This window comes from Pristis pectinata, chromosome 9 (genome assembly GCF_009764475.1).
Source record: "Pristis pectinata isolate sPriPec2 chromosome 9, sPriPec2.1.pri, whole genome shotgun sequence".
NCBI classification, from domain to species: domain Eukaryota; kingdom Metazoa; phylum Chordata; class Chondrichthyes; order Rhinopristiformes; family Pristidae; genus Pristis; species Pristis pectinata.
The window spans coordinates 85652138-85672118 of record NC_067413.1 but is presented as its reverse complement, the minus strand read 5'-3'; the positions used below and the strand labels follow the sequence as shown (position 1 = coordinate 85672118).

At 39.1% G+C, this 19981-nt stretch overlaps 1 protein-coding gene across 2 annotated transcripts in view; it reads right to left on the bottom strand.

Moving 5' to 3' along the window:
- pkia (cAMP-dependent protein kinase inhibitor alpha) overlaps nt 1–19512 on the bottom strand; it is a 69297-nt gene extending 49785 nt beyond the window's left edge. For both annotated transcript variants that reach the window (XM_052023274.1, XM_052023272.1), the window contains exon 1: nt 19159–19512. The gene's annotated coding sequence lies outside the window, so the exon portion shown is untranslated. The remainder of the gene's footprint in view (nt 1–19158) is intronic.
- Nucleotides 19513–19981: the final 469 nt, after the last annotated feature.

The window sequence follows — 19981 nt, the reverse complement described above, 5'->3', positions numbered from 1 at the left end:
TGGCTCAGTCAGTTGGTAGAGTTAGAATGTTGTATTGGTCGGGGTACTCAGATACAAGAGTCTAAGCTGGTGCAGCAATGCAGTACTAAGGAAATGCTACACTGCTGGAAGTGTCACTCTTCAGCTGCTCCATCTACTTGCTGTAAAATATTTCAAGATACTATTTTAAAGGTGTGCAGGAGATATTCCCTGGTGCTCTGGCCAATCTAGTTAGGCACCTTGCCACCAGCCCCATCCACCAATACTGTACATGACATGAGGAAGGCAGGCAGGTAAATGGATTGAAGGAGACCTTCCCAAAATGGGTTCCCAGAACCATCCTTGTGACCTGATCAGTAAGGTCTCCTTCAGGATTGGGTTGCTAATGGAGAAAATGATGCTCTTGAACCCCAAGCAAAAGCAAAACAAGGAAGTCTAGACACAAGAGATTCTGCAGATGCTGGAATCTGAAGCAACACACACAGAACGCTGGAAGAACTCAACAGGTCGGGCAGCATCTATGGAGTCCTGATGAAGGGTCTCGACCCAAAACGTCGACTGTTTATTTCCCTCCATAGATGCTGCCTGACCTGCTGAGTTCCTCCAGCATTTTGTGTGTGTTGCTGTAAACAAGAAAACCTGGCTGTTTTGAGAGTTATTTGTGTGGTTCTCTTTCTTTTTCAATCTTTTTATTAATTTTCAAATTAGTACAAAATAATATATATAACATTAGTAATTATACATATGGTTCAAGGAGATCAGGATAACAATCATAACAGTTAATATATATAATCACAAGGAGTAAAAAAAAGTAATCTAGACCTCCCGCTCTCTTATTAAGTGAACAAATACAAAAGGAAAGATTGAAAAGAAATGAAATTTAAGTAAATGAAAGAAGAACCCCCAAATCAAAAAAAAATTGATAATAAACCAAAAAAAACAAAAACTTCAAAAAAAGCTGGACTTATATTTCTTCAATTAAAGAGAAAATAAAACATTACTATGTCGTCAACTCCGCTCCTCTGCATTCAAGGGTTATTGAAAGGGATCTGAAAAAGGTCAGCTTATTTGTGTGGTTCTCAGGCATGCCTTAGAACACATGGATGAGTTCCTCCAGCTACTCTCCAAAAGAGGATTGTACAGGGAAGCTTTCTCTCCATTCACCCCATTTTGGCCATTTGAGCCAGAACTTTCAGGTGTGGTTAGGAAACAGAGCCTGGTGCAAATTTGAAGCTTTCTTTTGCAAATGGCAGTTGATGAAAGGTCATTTTGTTTTAAAGTATACACCTGTCTGACAAATTTTTGTTAACAAAAAGGTCTTCAGGAGAAAATTAGAAATGTTGGGTACACAATCACATATCAGCCACAATTCCATTAAATTTCATGGTGGGGGTGGGGGTGGGAATTGAAATGTTTAGCCCACCTGTTTATCTTTTCTGAAACTTTGAATGATGTGATGCTTTTATCAATTCAAAGAAGTAAATAGCAAACTCATAGAAAGCATTGAACAATTGGATTAACTTTGAATTCTTGCCCTTCAAACAATTCATGTGTCCTTGTGCCTTGCAGTGCACTTTCCAGCTATGAGAGACAAGCTAAGCTGCTGACAGCTTTCACAGGTAGTTCCTGCAGCGACTCAGAAACCTCTACTCCAAATCATTGCTGGAATTGTCACATTAATATGTTGGGTTATCAATGTTCAATAGAACAAATTTATCATGAATCGCTGGACATAGCATTGTAACATTTTAAAAACTTTATTTCTCCCATTCCATTTTTAAACCCTTTTCTTGTACCTTTTAAAAAGGTTACTCCATTCCCCTGCACTGTCACAAGCAGTTAACTTGTACTGAAGCTAGACAACATCAACTGGGCTTATATTTTGTGGAACATAGCAGGTTAAGGGGTAATTAGCTTGATGCTTTTTGGAATGATGAATTATACGATGAAAAAAAACCTTTTCCCATTGATAATAGTCTTAAAAAGCTGATCATCCAGGAAAGGGGGGAAACACTTCATTGCACGAGTAGTAGGGGTGTTGAACACTGTGCCACAGAGACTTCTATCAATAACTTTCAATATGAGGTTGATAGAATTTAGTTAGCTGAGCATATCAAAGGCTTGTGGAGCTCAAGAAGGTTAATGGAGATCAAACATATTCACACTGAATGACAGAATCAGGTTGGAATGGTCTATTGCTTTTGCACAGTGGCACCACAGTTAGTGCTGCTGCCTCATAATTCCAGGGTCCTGAGATGATACTGACCTTGGGTGCTGGACATTTGGAGTTTGCACGTTCTCAGTGACCGCTTGAATATCCCTCGGGCGCTCCGGTTTTCTCCCTCACCTCAAAGATGTGTTGCTTGGTTAAGTGGCCACTCTACCCTCAAGTGTAGGCAAGTGGCAAAAGAATCAAAAGGGTGTTTGTGGGCATGGAAAGAGAGAGGTTAAGGGTGAATTGGACTGATGGGATTACTCTGTTGGGAGCTGGCATGGAATTGATGGGCCGGGTGGCCTCCTCCTCTGTCATAATAGGTAAATAAATACAACATGCTTGAAGACCTTGGGTCATATCCACCAATTTGCCTGGTAATTTCCAGAAAACATTGACCCACTGACACTCTCAATTCTCATTTAAGACAATCAATCCCAGTACTCTTAGTAACTGAGCATTAAAAAACGTAAAAACATTTCTTCTACTTAATATTGCACTGCCCTTGCTGACAGATCCACTCACAATAATTAGATGCTCAGCTGAGGGAAGGACTGGAAATGATATACAAATTTTGTGATATTAGGATCCAGATTTACAGCTTGCTGTCTTGAGTACTATCCAAGCTTGGTTGAATGTATCCCATGGTTAGTAGCAATGGTATACAAGAAAATATTTGAGCACAAACTTAACCTGGGTCAAGAAGAGAGCATGATGCAAGCAGTCGCCTTGCTACAGACTTGTCAGCCCAAAGCTTGGACCTCATTACCACAATGGGCAAGTGACTGAAGTGTTAGTGGGGGAGCACTCTGGGACCAGTGACCATAATCCGTTTGGGTTTTAAAATAGTTATGGAAAAAGGACTAGTCCACAAGTTAAAGTCCTAAACTGGTGCAAAGCAAATTTTGAATGCATTAGAGATGAACTTACAAAGTTTGATTGGGAGAGGCTGTTAGCAGGTAAAGGAACATCTGGCAAGTGGGAGGCTTTTAAAAGTGAGATTGGACGAGTTCATGTTTCTGTTAGAGGGAAGGACGAGACTGGTGGGATCAGGGAACCCTGGGTGATGAGGAATATCGAGGCTCTGGTCAGGAAAAAGGAGGGATATGTCAAGTATATGCAGCTGGAATCAAGTGAGTCCCCCGAGGAGTATAAGGGACGTAGAAGTACACTTAAGGAGGAAATTAGGGGGGGGATAAAAAGAGGACACAAGAGATCCCTGGCAGATAAGATGACGGAGAATGCTAAAAGATTCTATGTATATCAAGATCAAGAGGGTAACTAGGGAGAGAATATGTCCCCTGAAGGATCAATATGGTCATCTATGTGTGGAGCCATGGAAGATGGGCAAGGTCTTTAGATGAATACTTTTCATCTGTATTTACCATGGAGAAGGACATGGAAGCTGGTGATTTCAGGGAAAGGAACAGAGATATCCTAAAGCATATCAACATTACAATGTTGCTGGTAATAAAGTGCATGAAGGGGGATAAATCGAGGGGGCCTGACCAGATGTATCCGAGGATGTTGTGGGAAGCAAAGGAAGAAATCACTGGGGACCTGCCAGAGATTTTAGTATCTTCATTAGTACCAGAAGACTGGAAGATGACAAATGTTGTGTCTTTCTTTAAGAAGGGCCACAAGGACAAGCCAGGGAACTACAGGCCAGTGAGCCTTACATCAGTGATGGGATAGTTACTAGAAGTGGTTCTGAGGGACAGGCTCTACTTGCATTTGGAAAGGCAAGGACTGATTAGTAACAGTCAGCGTGGCTTTGCTTCTGGGCGATTATGTCTCACAAATTTGATTGAGTTATTTTTTTTGAGGAGATGACCAAGAGGACTGACGAGGGCAGGGCAGTGGGCATTGTCTACACAGACTTGGCATGGCCTTTGACAAGGTCCTGTATGGTTGGCTGGTCCGGAAAGTTAAAAGATATGGGATGCTAATTGGAGACAGAATTGGCTTGGTGATAGGAGGAAGAGTGGGGTAGTGGAGGTTTACTTTTCAAACTGGAGACCTGTAGCCACTGGTGTGCTGCAGGGATCGGTGCTGGCTCCTTTATTGCTCATCATATATATTAGGTTTGGAAGAGAACGTAGGTGGTGTGATTAGTAGGTCTGCAGATGGCACCAAAATTGTGGTATAGTGGACAGTGAAGAAGGTTTTCTGGGGTTACAACAGGATCTAGAGCAACTGGGAAAATGGGCTAGAGAATGACTCATGGAATTTCACTCAGACAAGTGCAAATTGATGCATTTTGGAGTTAAACCAGGCCAGGACATACACAGTGAATGGAAAGGGCTTGGCGAGTGTAAATACATAGTTTCCTGGAAGTGGCAACACAGGTAGACAGAGTGGTGAAGGTGGTGCATGGTATGCTTGCTTTCATTGGCCAAGCCTACAAGTATGCAAGTTGGGACGCCATGTTACAGTTGCACAAATCATTGGTTTGGTCACACTTGGAGTATTGTGTGCAGTTCTGCCTGCTATGAGAAAGGAAGGATGTGATTCAGCTACAGAGGGTGCAGAAAAGATTCACTGAAGTGTTGCCTGGACTAGAGGACTTAGGGTTGTAAGGAGCGATTGGATAGGCTGGGACTGTTTTCCTTGGAGCGAAGGAGGCTGAGGGTTGACCTTAAAGAGGTTAATAAAATTATGAGCAGCATAGATAGAGTTGATAGTCACAATCTTTTTCCCCAAGATAGGGGAGTCTAAAACTAGAGGGCATAGGTTTAAGCTGAGAGGGGAAAGATTTAAAGGGGATCTGAGCGGCAATATTTTCCATGTAGAGGGCGGTAGGTACATAGAACAAACTGTCAGTGAAGGTGATAGAGGAAGGTACAATTACAACATTTAAAAGACATTTGGACAGGTACACGTATAGGAAAGGTTTAGAGGGATATGGGCCAAATTGAGTCAAACAGGATTAGCATAGATAAACATTTTGGTCAACATGGACAAGTTGGGCCAAAGGGCTTGTTTCTGTGCCATATAACTCTATGAATCTACTCGCAGCATGACTACCATTCAAACCCTGGGGGAGCTATGCAGAAATCAAAGGGTGAGCAACCAATGGTGGGGACACGTTTGAATGGTTCTCAGCATTTGGGCAAGTGCATAAGGCCGGCTGGTGTAAATGGGAATTGCGCAGGAGTTCGGGGCAAGAGAGATTTAATGTTGTCTTGTGGATCCTGGAAGTTGGATCAACAATAAAGCATGTAGAAATAAAACTAGCTGATTTTCTCAACCCTCTTTTGGACATGTTGAGTTTCCTCTGGCAACACATTGCCAGATACTGAATATGTAATCATGTTAAAGTTTCATCAAGGACTCAGTGATATCATCAGCTCTAGTGTCTGAGTCAGAGTCCTGTGGCAAGGACTTCTGGCAAAACCCCAAACACAGGGGTTATCTGGGTTACTAATGACCTGACTTACAGAAATCCAACTTTATGCAAATTCTCCCATACATTTTTAAAGCATCTTCCAAGCTAGTTATAATAATAATGTTTCATGTTAATCATTAATGACTGGATACAGTATATATTCCATTTGTTTAATTATGGGTAGTGTTAGGCTAGTTATTCAATGAAATGAAAGTTATAGCAAATATATGTTGAGTGATACAATATGGGTTACTATAGCAAAGAAACCTTTCTGATTTATGCAGAAATCGGCTTATGGACAGTTCTCAGGAACAGAATGCTTATGTAACCCGGGAACTGCCTGTACATTTGTTAAAATGGATGGGAGTAGGTGTGGGTGTGTATTGGTGCATTGTAAAATAGGTATCATGTTGCTGATATTTTAACCATTCAATATCCCATTCTCACCAGGAATGGGGGGCAAAAATAAGCCCTTTGATTGGCATTAGGGCCAATTCACCCTTTAGCAACTTGTTCTCTCCTAAGTCTTACTAATGATCCACTACTAATCATTAAAGACTAGGACAAGATCAAATGCCAACCTACATTGCAAACAATCATTCAAATCAAGCTGAAAGAGAAAATTCACTAAATGATGTCAACACAACACATATCAGATACATTATCTCTTTAAAGTGTCAGATATGGATTGGTTGCCTTTAATATTGTTTCATACATCACCCTCAGATTCTGACAAAATTTAGCATATTTATTTGAAGTCGCTTGTGTAATACATTTAATTCTTCACAGATTGTATGTTTGTCTTTTTCATAACAATATTAAAAGCTGCATTGTACCATAGCAACAAAATGTAAATGCAGAGTGAACAGATGACCTACAACACACTACACAATTGACAAATTTTAAAATTAGCTGAAAATATTACAACAAACCCAATGAATGCACAAATTAATTATGTAGATGACACTATATATTTTATTGATTTAATTGAACCAACCTCTGAACATTGCAGGAATGTTAGGATCATGTGTGTCATTCTGGTCTGATGAAGTTGGTAACACCAAATGCACTATTATTTCTATACAACATGCTTAGCATTACTGGCTAGGAACAAATTTCACAGCCCCAGTATTTTAGATTAGTATCTGCTGTGAATGATCATTTGTCATCCATGTGTTTAATGCCAGAATTTACTTTTGAGTTAGTCCGTGGGTGTATTTTTATTTAGTTAAAGCTTATGTCATTATTGAAACGTTAAGGATACACTTTGATTGAGTTGAGCTGAAGTAACATGGGAATTTTATGACTCATTCAACACACAGTAGCTGTAGGTGCTTCATACAAGTACATTTCAAAAATAGATACCCCATCTCCATCAACATTTCGTACACTTACTTAATAAACTAGTGGCAAAATAAAATAACAATTTGCTCAATCCACTGCATCTGCATTTTGAATAATTATGCTTGATAATCTGTCCAACATCATGGGATTCCTGTTAGTATTTCTATTGAAATTAAATTCACAGAAAGTATGGCTGATATGGAAGTCAGTCAATTGTGCCTGTGCTGATTAGGTATTCCTTTGAAGCTACAAGTTAATCCTATTTTTCTGTCCTCTCTCATATGCTTTCATATTCTTCCTTTTCAAATATTCCTAATGTAATAATTACATTATTGCATCTGTAATTATTATATGAAAAATAATTCTATATTCTCATAAACCTGAGCATGAAAAGAAATTCCTGTCACCTCTTTTTCTTCTACTTTAATTAAGGACATAATTCTGATAACCACAATTATAGTTAATCTATTTTGCTGCACTTATTTCAAAAATTCACGACAGTGAACACCATGCAGCACAAATCACTTTCATGGCATGACGTTTTGCTTTCCTTTTTTGCTTAATGCACCAGAAAAGATGTCAGTGAGCACAAGAGATATGCAAGAACAACTAAACCCAATCATTAATACATTTAGAACTCAATTTTGAACACCTCATTTTTTATGCCAGGATATGCTTCATCACGTTAATGGGACATGACCTTGCTTTGACGACTGCAAGGGTTTCAGAATCATGTACGTCTTCATTATGGATAAATTGATGGGATAATGAACTAATTGCTCCATATAATGGCAACAGGAAAAACGGAACCCATGCAGCAGAAAGAATCTTCACACAAAATATATTCTAATCAAAGTCTGGAAAGATCCTTTTAATTAATTGAAAAGACTGAACTCAGCTGGCACTATTATAAATGTCTAGCCTGGTAAACAAACAAAAATGATTCACTGTTAAGTAACATAAGATTTTAACCCTCCTCTTTAAAACATTAAAACATATGAAGGATGTTTTCCCCAGATACAAGGTAACCTTTTCAACCATGTGATTATTCCCCTAAAATTATGGAAATAGTAGTTCAGAGTGAGGGTTTTTAATTAAAACTCTCTCAATCACATTGCCTCACTTTACCTTAACCATATTCTTTTCCCTTCAATATCTTTCTAAACTATATTCTCTGTCTTGTGATAAAGTTCTATAAGTTAAATAAGTGAAAATCCTCCAGCTTCCTTTTTCTAATGGCAACCTTCAGTCTATTCCCCAGTCATGGATTCATCAACCACTGAAAATAATATTTAAGTGTTTACCATTTCAATAACTTTCATAATTTTTACAACCGCTGTTAGATGTTCCCATTTCTGATCTGAATTTTTAAAGCATTTTTTCATTACAAGCACAATCCTGGAATCATTCCCAGAGAGCCTTTGGGTATTCAAGTATCCATCCTACAATTAAGTGACTGAAACTGCAAGCAAACCTTCAGCCGTGGTCAAACTAATGACTTGTACAGATGGCATTTCATTCAATTATCCACAAACAAATGTATGTAATCCAATATATCCATTCTGAGAAATTTTATGTCTGCACTCCTGCCTTTAAAATATCCATGTACATATATACTCCAAATTCTTTCTTCTCTTCCACTTTCTGAATCTACCCAGTCAGAGCATTTTCTAATCCACCATAATTTTTTGAAAACATATTGCACCATATTTCTCTGTTTTAAGCAGCACTGTGTGCTATCTCATTTGCCTCTTGCTGCATATTCTCTCGCTGTTTGTTAGCATGCCCTTGCCTGATAACATTTGGAAACTTTGAAAGCATTCTTCCTGTGTGCTGCCTCAATTACTTACATGAAACTCAAAACAAATAGAATACATCCTGGAGTACCATTGCCTACTCGTGCCAATCAGAATACATTTGCTTCAATCTGTTCTTTTGATTCTTTCCTTTAGCTTTATTTCCATTCATTATTAGTATGTTCTGGGGGAAGCATCCCCAAACCGATGGTAGATAATCAATATATGGAATCACATGTAGGCTAGACCACGTGACTCCTATTTTCTAAGCATACAAACAGGAAATTTTCACTATTTATACACAGTGCACTTTATTTTCTTTTGCTCAAAACTATTGAACTAATTTAGACAAGCCTGATCTGCCCCTTATAATATCCTGCACAGTTCTCATTTGGTTTCCAAAGTTTCATTAACTTAATTCAGTATTCTAGGTACTACGTTTCTTTTTGATCATCAATATTTTATAATTTATCCTTTTTCCGGACAAAGGCATAACATTTGCCAATCTCTAGAGTATTTTTGGGATTTGGACTTTTATCATTATGCCATCCTAAACACCTAGCTTTCTGGAAGGTATACTAGAAAGGTTAGTAAAAGACTTATGAATTTAGCCCCTTTTGAATCTTGATTACTCTACTGTTTCAAAGTCCAGTAGTCAGTTATTTTCTCTATCCTAAAATACCTTATTGTGCTTTCTTTACCTTCTTATGTTAAAGGATTTTTTAAAAAATGTATTCACTTTTGGAGATCTGGGCATCATTGGCAGAGCCAGCTTACATTGCTTATTTTTAATTGTCCTTAGGGAGTTGTTGGTGAATCATTCATTGAACCGCTGCAGTCCTTCCAGTGCAGGTACTCCCACAGTGCTGTTGGAGGAGGGACTTCCAGGACTTTGACCCAGCAACAATGAAGGACTGCTGGGTTATTTCCAAATCAGGGTGGAGGAGAACCTGCAGGTGATGGTGTCCCCATGCGCCTGCTACCCTTATTCTTCTTGGCAGGCTTGGGAGGTGCTGACAGAGCAGTTTAGGGGACTAACTGCAGGGCATTTTGTAATGGTGCACACTGCAGCTACAGTGCATTGGTGGTGGAGGGAATGAATGTTTAGAGTGGTGTCATGGACGGTGCCACGCTTATTGAGTGCTGTTGGAGTGGCACTCATCCAGGCAAGTGGAGAGTATTCCATCACACTCCTGACTTAAGCCTTCAGGTGCTAAACAGATTTTGTATTGTCAAGAGGTCACTTGCTACAGGATACTTAAGCTCTACCCTGCCCACAGTTCTTACGTAGCTGCTCTAGTTGGGTTTCTGGTCAATGGTGACCCAAGATCTTTATTAGAGACTGGGATATTACTTTTCAGGAGCTTTGATCAAATGAATACATGACCAATCAACCAACAAGGCCTGAAGGTAGAAGCCTGATTTTACAAGCGGCTAACTCATTCAATTCAGTCCTATGCTGTGTTAGAAAGAGAAAATCCATCAGGAAATGCTAGCCAGGTTGCTAATAGGCACAGTGTGTCATGCTTATATTCTTCCTTGTATTCAACTGGGTTTAAAATGTAACTGAAATCGTGATAAAATTTGATTGCATCTGTTAATCTGCACATTTATTTTCTGCTTGTAAAGCACCTGGTGTTAATTAACATGTCACCATTAAGCTATTGGTAGCCTTCCTGCCTTGAGGGTTGTAGTTTTAAATCCTACAGCAGAGACCTGAGCAGAAAATCTCCCTCACCATACCGAAGGGAAGCTGCACTATCAAATTTTTCAGATGGGCATTAAATGCAGCAGCACAAATGTGGAAGTCCTGAACAACCTGACAGATGATGGTCAGTGATTTCCCAATGACACTCTGCTGCTAGACTCCTCATGGAATGCAGTGAGTGTGTCCTAACCTCCTGCAATTCCCCACCTGTTACACTGAGCATCTGCTCACTGAACCTGGGTGCAGCAGCTGCTACTCCTTTCATTCCAGTGGAGAGAAACCACTAGGGATATGTGGGTAGAAATAAGCTGTAGCTAATTTACATGTTTAATTGATTTCATTTAAATATTTGTGTGTTTAAATGTTTAACTTTTGAATTTAACAATGTTTTTTTCAAACAGTAGACTTTTTTCTGTGACACTCTATTGTGATAGCATTACCATCTGTAAGGCCTTGACTCCTAGCCACGATGGAGCCAGTTTAGCTGAGGAAGCCGCCATGATCTGATAAAGGCAAGTGTGGATTTAGCTGCTATGTGAGTGGAAAGCTCACTGCTCCTGGAGAATCCTGGGCTTTTGAGTGCTCGTTATATCCAACTGCAGAATCACAAACTAGTCACAGCAAGGAGGGAGGCCATTTGGCTCATCAAATCTGTCCTAGTTTTAGCTACTCCCAGAACAATCCAGTTTCTCCCACTTCCTTCCCTTAATCCATACAAATTCTTTCCTTTTGGATACTTATTCAGCTCTCTTTCGAATAATTCAATTAAATTTGCCTCCACTACTATCCTTGGCAGTACATTCCAGACCCTAAACACCTGCCGCATAATAAAGCTTTTCCCAATGCCACTTTCAGTTCTTTTGTCAATCTATGTTCCATGTTCTTGACCCTAATTAACACTATTTAATTTGTAAATATCCTTCAGGATTTTAAATAACTCCATCACGTTCCCTTGCAATAGCGTAATGGACTCTAGAAACTGAATGTTCCTATTGTTAGCTATTATTCCCAACCAAATCAGTCTTCAGGTTGCTCACTGTACTTTTTCTGAATCATTGCCACTTGTACCATAGTTCTCTTACTGTGGCACTTTGGAAGCAAAGATCACTCAGGGCTCTTGGCCTTGACTACATCTAACCCACTATATATACCTATACAACCCCCTTGCTGTTTTAATGTTCTTTAATATCACTATCTCTTAACAACTTCCTTTGTGGCACTGTGGCATTACTTACAACATTTCTCATTGCTCTCTTTGGGAAATGTTAGTCTCCCTTATCACACAGACAGTCTCTGCAAACCAAGCCACTGACAGAAGATGACAGGATGTTAATTATATTCATTCTACACAAGGACCCTATAGTAAATCAACCTGGCAGTAAACAGCAATGTTCTCATCTTAAAAGTCAAAAATTGATGCTTATAATATTGGTGGATGAAGATTTATTTCTGTTATGTTACAGTTTACAATTAATTTAACATTTGTTTGAAATTACCACTAAAATATGGACATAAGAACACCAAAACTATAATACACTAAAATACTTGGCAATTGCTACAGAATGAGTTACTTAAAATCTGTTTAATATGTATACATAAAAACAATCACAAGCTATTTTACACGATTTTAATACAGTAAAATTATGAAAGTTATTTTTGTAGAATATAGTTAATGTTTTTGCTGTGAAATTTGTGCCTCTAGTTTAAAGTGCTTAAAAGCAGCAGTAAATGTGACTAAACTGGATTAAAAATCCTCTATTTCAAAATAATCTTGTAAAAAAGGTATAGGATTGCAATTCTGGAAACAACAACAACAATTTTCCATTTTTTTATAAGAATGGATCGATAGTTTTAAACTATCGCGGTAGGTAGTTTGGTCTTAGGATCAGTATACACAAAATACCCGGTTGTATCTATTTAGTGAAAATGTATGATATTTAAGTAGCAATAAAAGTGCATCCTGAGAGAGAAACATTAATCATGATTCTACTTATGCCAGGAATGGGATTTCCATTCATTTGATGTATTAAAATGGCTGTGGTGACGTTGAACTTCTAATTCCATTAATAACCTAACAAATCTCAATATGAATAATTGAATTATTCCATCTTTCAAAAGAATTAAAGATCAAGTCACTTTCTGCATTTTCTTAATTCTGTTTAGATTCACAATTGTTATTCAATACTTCACCAGAAGAACACTGTCAGATTCCTTACTTAGTTTCTCTCCCCAGAGATGCAATTGGTTCTTTAATCTTTGAAATGCTTGAGATGTCTACAAAGAAAGCTATTTCCTTGTATTTTATGGTGTTAGCTTTATTTCTTTGGTTCTATATGTCATTTAAATTATAAACATATGTGAGTAAAACTGAAAGAGCTGGAAATTCTCAGTAGGCCAAGCAACATCTATGGTGAGAAGAACAGGATAAACATTTCAGTTGATGACCTTTCATCAGAACTGGGAAAAGTAAAGCAGGTGTTAGGATGCAAATAGAGTATCTGCGGTGTTTTATTTCTGGAACAAGTGTGATTAGAATCTCATTTTTCATATTAACGTACAAGACACCATTAGGCCAATCGAGTCAGTTCTGGCTCTCTGAACATTCCCATCAGTCCTATTCCCCCACTTGTTTTCTTAAAATCTGTCTCTCTCATGTGCCCATAAACTCTCCGAGTTCTCCTGCCACCCACCTACACTAGTGGTAGTTTACAGTAGCCAATTGACCGACCTGCTTGTCCTTGGAATGTAAGAAGAACCCAGAGCAATTGGGGAAAATCCACAGGTCACAGGGAGAATGTGCAAGTTCTACACTGTCAGCATCCAAAGTCAGAATCAAACTCGGGTGTCTGGAGCTGTGCCATTAACGCTATTACAGCGCCAGTGACTTGGGTTCAATTCCCGCTGCTGCCTATAAGGAGTTTGTACGTTCTCCCCGTGTGTTGGCATGGGTTTCCTCCAGGTGCTCCGGTTTCCTCCCACATTCCAAAGACGTACAAGTTAGGAGATGTGGGCATGGTATATTGGTGCCAAAGGAGTGGCGACACTTGCGGGCTGCCCCCAGCACATTCTTAGTAATGCAAAAAGATGCATTTCACTGTGTGTTTCGATGTACATGTGACTAATAAATAAATATCTAAATATCTAAATGTGCTACATCACTGTGTGACTCATTAGTCATTTTAAGATTGCATGAATCTGGTTTAGTGTTTATAACTTATTAACATTTGATAGACTTAAAATTGCGGTGGAAACAAAAGGTACATATTTCATATCGTTACCAGCATGTTAGCCTTTTGTTATCAGACTACCTGAATAAATTTTAGTGACCCTGAACTTAACATCATTGTTCTATTCTCGGACTAGTTTCAGGAATTCACTATTTCACATAATTCCAACAATTACTCATTCAAATCACTAAATGTGCATATAGTAAATATCAAAAACATAAGTGCATTGGTGTTTGTGTGCATAACAACTTTAATTGTAGTGCTATGACTCCACTTCAACTAGGACATCAGAAAAACTTTATTAAATATTGTTAAAGATATACTGTAGATTGTACAGAATCATAAAAGCCATTTATTAACAACACTTATAAACAGGTATGGTAGCACAGGTATAAACTTACGGGACTGGGATCCAGAGCCCTTACTACTTCTCTGGAATTAAGACTTTGAATCCCACCACGGCAACTCGGGTATTTGAATCCAGTTAATTAAATAACTTAGGAATTTTAAAAAAGACCGATATCTATGATGGTAATGATGAAATAATTGGATTACTGAAGGAATCCTTTTGGTTCACTATTGTCTTTCAGGACAGAAAATCTGCCATCTTTACCTAGTCTGACCTGCAGGTGACCCCATGCCCACAGCCATGTGACTGACTGCTAATTGTCTTCAAAAGTAGCATATAGGGTTGGGCAACAATTTAAAAAAATCTAACCATCTGAACTAAAGCAGATAGTGTTGGAAATATTCAACAGGGTGGCCAGCATCAATGGAGAGAGAACAGAGCTGATGTTCAGTTCAATGTCCTATCAGGAGAACTCAGCAAATGCTGGCCCAACTAGTAATGCCTGCACCCGATGACTGAATAAAATAATCATTGCCTTCTAGGAAATTTACTCAAGATACTGAGGAAGGTAGCAATATCAAAAAAATATATATTTTTGAGGAAAGGTGATGAAGGGAAGTTTTTAATTGTTCCTACCCACTCTGTTCAAATCTGGTTAGCTCTATATCACAGATGTCTCTTCTGTCAAACCAAAGTACACACATGTTTGTGTTACTTTTGAACATTTTATTTTATCCTGTAAATATTCTGATCTATTCTTAACTTCTTACCCAACTATTATTGAATAAAGTAACTTTTTATTAGCAGTCATGTATGCTTCACGTGCATTTCTCCTGGCCTTCAGTTTCAAGAGGTTTGGATTCAAGTTCTTTGTAATTTTGTATGACAAAGCTAATGAGTCTGACCCAAAATGTTGACTATCCACTTCCTTCTACAGATGCTGCCTGATCTGCCATGTTCCTCCAGCAGTTTGTTTTTTGCTTGAGATTCCAGCATCTGCAGTCTCACATCTCAGTTTTTTTTTGCAAGTTAATGAGTTTACCTGCCTTATTTGTCTTTCAACATGATAAAAACTATATTGTGTCTCCTTTCAGCCTTGTTTTCTCAAATGAAGGGTCAGGCTGCAGGTAGTGGCCATTTACATGGAAATAGATTTCATCAGACTGGCAAGCTGTGCCTCGGTGAGACTTGAAAGGAACCCCTCGGACTCAGACCATGTGGAATCCAGAGCATCGATACTCCTGCTGGGAAATGCCTTTTAAGGTTTACTCCTCCTCCTCCTCACTGGAGTTATCAAGCCTTCACTTCCAGACTCCAACCTGATCACGTCTCTGCCAACCCTCCAACTGATTCCATCCCCATCAATGCCCCATCCCGACTAACTGAACCCTGAGCTTCTCCACCTCTCACACCACAGCAAACCAGAAGACCCTCAATAACATCCACCCGCTCTCCTACTCCAACATGAACTACATGGGGTCCTCTACCAGCTCTGCAATGTTGGAGCTAGCAGAGGAGAGGACTTTTTGTTTGTTTCCATCCACAAGAAAGTTCTGTTGTGGATGGGGGGAGAAGGAGAAACTGCACATGAAAAATACGATTTCTTTTCCCTCGCTGATCAATGCGCATCAGCTGTTAAACACATCTTTAGAGGTGCAACATTATTCTTAGACCAATACCCAATAAGATAGGAGCCTAAATCTACACACTTTAATCTATATATGCCGTTGCTATTGAGCTGCACAGGATTAAAATGATCAGTGTTAAGTTATAACTGGATGCATTGCAACATTGTGCGATGCACTGGAGTGGGTGAGAGGAGGGTGCTGTATGGGTTGACTGAAGCATTACACGGGGATATTGTTCAGGTCTCCAGATGGTGGGGGTGGGGAACAGAGCAGTTGTTTTGTCTCCCAAAGAAGTGCGGGCGATGGGGGGGGGGGGGGGGGGGGGCGGGATTGGTGTGTCAGCAGGGTGCTGAAGTTGGGCTGGGAATCACCGGACCTTTGGGGTATTGGTGTAGGCATGGGAGCTGTCTGTAGGTGGGGTCTTGTTGGACGTGGTGGGGTTAATCCGTTGAGTGGTTGGGGATGGTATGTGGGGATTGGTTGTACTATCCTTGTTCTAGCTGGCTTGTGTGGCACGGCAATCCAGCTTTCTGGAGCAACATTGCTTCCCAGCTCCAGGAACCCGATACGATCCTGTCCTCTGGTGCTGCCTGACTGGAGCCTGCCTACTTATCTCCATGAGCCCAAGGGTTTCCTCCGGATGCTCCAGTTTCCTCTCATGCCCCAAGGATTTGCTAGCAGGTTAGTTGGCTAGTGTAAATTGCCCCTTATTGTACTTAAGTGGAGGAAGAATCAGAAAAATCTAAGAAGGGAAGTTTGGGGGCATGTGAGAAAACAAGTTGTAAGGTTGCGGGGGAATAAGATGAGCAGGAAATGGACTGATGGGATTGCTCTGCATACAGCAGGATGGATTTGATGGGCTGAACGTGCTCCTCCTGTGTCATAATAAATCTGCCATTACTACTTTATTAATCAGTAGACTATTTAATATTAAGTGAATACATAGTAAATGATACCACCTTCTCCTTTCCATTTTTGCTCCCGTGATTCATGCTCTGTGCTTCAACATATATAAGCTTCAATATATGCATTTTGAAATATATTCACCATGGTATAGCTTTTCACTTAAGCTGAGAATCAAAATAAACACATGCTGGAGATTTGAAATAAAAGCAGAATGCTGGAAACACTGGAAAACCTTTCTACCTGAAACATTAACTATTTGCTCTTTCCACAGATGCTGCCTGACTTACTGAGTGTTTCCATTTATTTATTTAAGCTTTCTGCATGTATTGACCTTCCTTTTATGGTTTGGTTTCATCAACAAAAATGTTATATTAGAAATACTTTTCATGCCCCCTTCAAAATAATTGACACCAAGCACCACAGGAATGGCTAGTATACCCAGTCCGTATCAATTTAAAAGCTGGGATTCTGGAATAGATCTCTCTGTGAGTCAATGCCCAAGAACAACAATTTTTTACTTTCTCACTGCCTTGTGTGACCAAACCAGCTGCGAGGGTTAATTTAACATTAAGTTCTTGACCCTTAAATGTCCTTCAACCATCCTTTCGATTAGGCATCAAATTGCAGCCCAGATTTATTTTTCTAATGGTTCAGACAAACATCATGATCACTTGTCACTATTCAAAAGGGGATTTCCCATCTTGTCCTGGCCACCGTACCTCCCTCAATCAGTTCCAGCAAAAACAGATCAGCTGTTCATGTATCAGGTTGCTAATATTTTGTAGGAGGCATTTGCCTGTGTAATAATCATGGCACTTAAATTGCACTATTTTTGTTATAAAAGTGGAAAATTACTTTCTTGTGTTTAGAAAATGCAAGTAAATTAATGTAGTGGTGTCTACTTATACTGATTTAATTGCAAAATTCTTGTGAGAAGCCAATATTTATCCTTTACTTTCTCAAATTACAATGACTATTTCCTTTTGACTCCATGACTATAAAATCAATGTCCAATAAAAAAAAATATTTTTCCTGGTTAAAACTCGAAAAGATAAAGCTCTCAAAAGAGTTAAATTATAACAACACATTGTGAAAGTTTGGGTTATATTTGCTCAAAAATAGTAAAGACTAAGGGATGATTTTATTTGAAGTGTTTGAAGAACTGAAGGAAAATAAAGAATAAGAGGACATAAATATAAATCTTAGGACAGGTTTCAGGAAGTAGTGTTCCACACAAGGTATCACAGAAATATAGAACTCACTGCTCCTAAAAGGTGTGGATGCTGGTTCACTTGGAACTAACAAGACTTGAAACTGAGACTGATTGTTGCAAATTCCTTCGTACTCCAACCTAAAAAAAACTGAGGCAGTGAGACAGAATTGAGGTACACATCAGCCATGATCCTATTGAATGGCTGAGGAAGGTTGAGAGACTGAACAGGTTCACTTGCACCGATAGTTGCCTGATTCACATCCCATTCCTTTACAAATGGTGCGATTTAATTTACTAACCGACAATCCTCACCTATATGAGAAAAGTTCTGCTTTTTAAGTTTACATTTCATTACAAATAAAGAGTTTCTGTTTTTGAATGGATAAATAGCACGACATATATGATCCTCTATTAGACCGTTCTGGAAATAATAGTCATTTCATCTGGATAGTCATCTAAGGATTGTTTTATTCTGCACAGTAGTAATCATTTGGAAACTGTTGTGAACTCAGTTTACCAAAGAGTAACTGACAGAAAATAGATAAACAGCAAACTGGCTAAACACTTGTGGAAGCTTAACCCTGCAGCATAGTGAACCGAGGGTTCCATCACAAGTTCCAGAAATCCATTAGATCACCAGCTATTTTCAGAACATTCCAATTTACAGTAGCAATAATTGTACCAGTTTTGCAATAAGACATTTTTATTGATAGGTTATAAGCTGTGATCCCTGCTAACAATTTATTTTCAATTTTTATGCACTGAACATTTTGAAATACTATAAGCCTCATATTAGGCGGGACAAATCTCACTAAACCGACAATTGACAGTGGTGCCAGTTGGAAGGGATGTTACATTACTGGTGTGATACCAGCTCCGAGCAATAACGCATGGTATAAATCCCTAATTGAAAGTATTATAGGGCTTTATCTCTGGCTTATTTGGCAAAATATCCAGCTTTGTGTAGTTGAAGCGTGAGAAAATATGGCAACATCAAATTCTATGCTACCCATCGTGGTGCGTTAACCTACACACAGAAAGCCGGCATTACAAAAAAAAGTAATTGCATTCGAGAGACATACTGAAAGCTTGTGACACACAAGCTTCCCACGATAAAGAAGCTTTCTATTCTTAATTCTGAAATGCGTTATCTCAGACCAGTTCGCTGACACTCCTTGTGCTATGAAACAATAGCCTGCTCACCAGATGTTCTGCTGCAAAACCACGCCTTTTAAATTCGCCCCAAATTCCTATAGCACTAACGATGTCCTTTACAAAAAACAGGAAATAATGACAAAATGTAATGCAAACACACTGAATTGTTGCTTCTTTAAATTGTAGCTTAAAGTACTTGCTTTCAATCCCTGAAAGACAAAGATTGTTGCTTAAAAATTATAAACTCACTCACCCCTCTTTGAAAAGGTTAAATACGCATATGGATTAAACCATTCCGGATATTTTGTTGACCTGAAAGTCAGCTGCTATCACGCTCTGTATTGCATCTTCTCCGTGTTTGGTAATCCAGGGAAGCTGTGCTGTAGGCAGCTGCAAACGAGCCTGCTGCATGACATCAAGCGGGATTCAACCACTCCTCCAGACACTGGGGTTCTCCTCGGCTCTCACACAATACAAGTCTTTATCCTTTTCGAGATCTGCAAAAGCTGCTGCGGGTTAGAGGCAGAATTCTACGTCTCATTTGCACTCTCTGTTATTTTTCAGCATGCTAAACACGTTTTTATAACACCGGCATATTTTCTTTCCCCATCGCAATGACTGTTCTCTTTTGCTAATGCGACCGGCCGTGTGGAATCTCTTACACTTTGTTGGACGGATAAAGAATGGTTGCCAAGAAGGAAGAGAACGTGTGGCATAAAATCAACGAAACCGTTCTCAGACTGTTGATTAAGAGGGGATGTTTCACTTTATTGAAGCAGTTTAACGAATTAACACCTCTCCTATCTGTTTGTCCCTTCTGACATGCTAGCATGTCAATCTCCAAGGACGGAACCAGGATAAAATACACACAGATTTTCTTCTCAAACATACAAGATTATTACCCATTGTAAACCCCTTCCAGTTGATAAATCGTGGTACCGTTAAAGTGCCCATTAAATTTTGCATTTGGTCTAGGTTAACAAAACAGGAGAGACTTCCTTTGGTTTGGTTGCCTGTGTCTCTGGGTGGAACCCAACATCACTATTTAAGACCCACAAAATATGAGAAAGTACCAT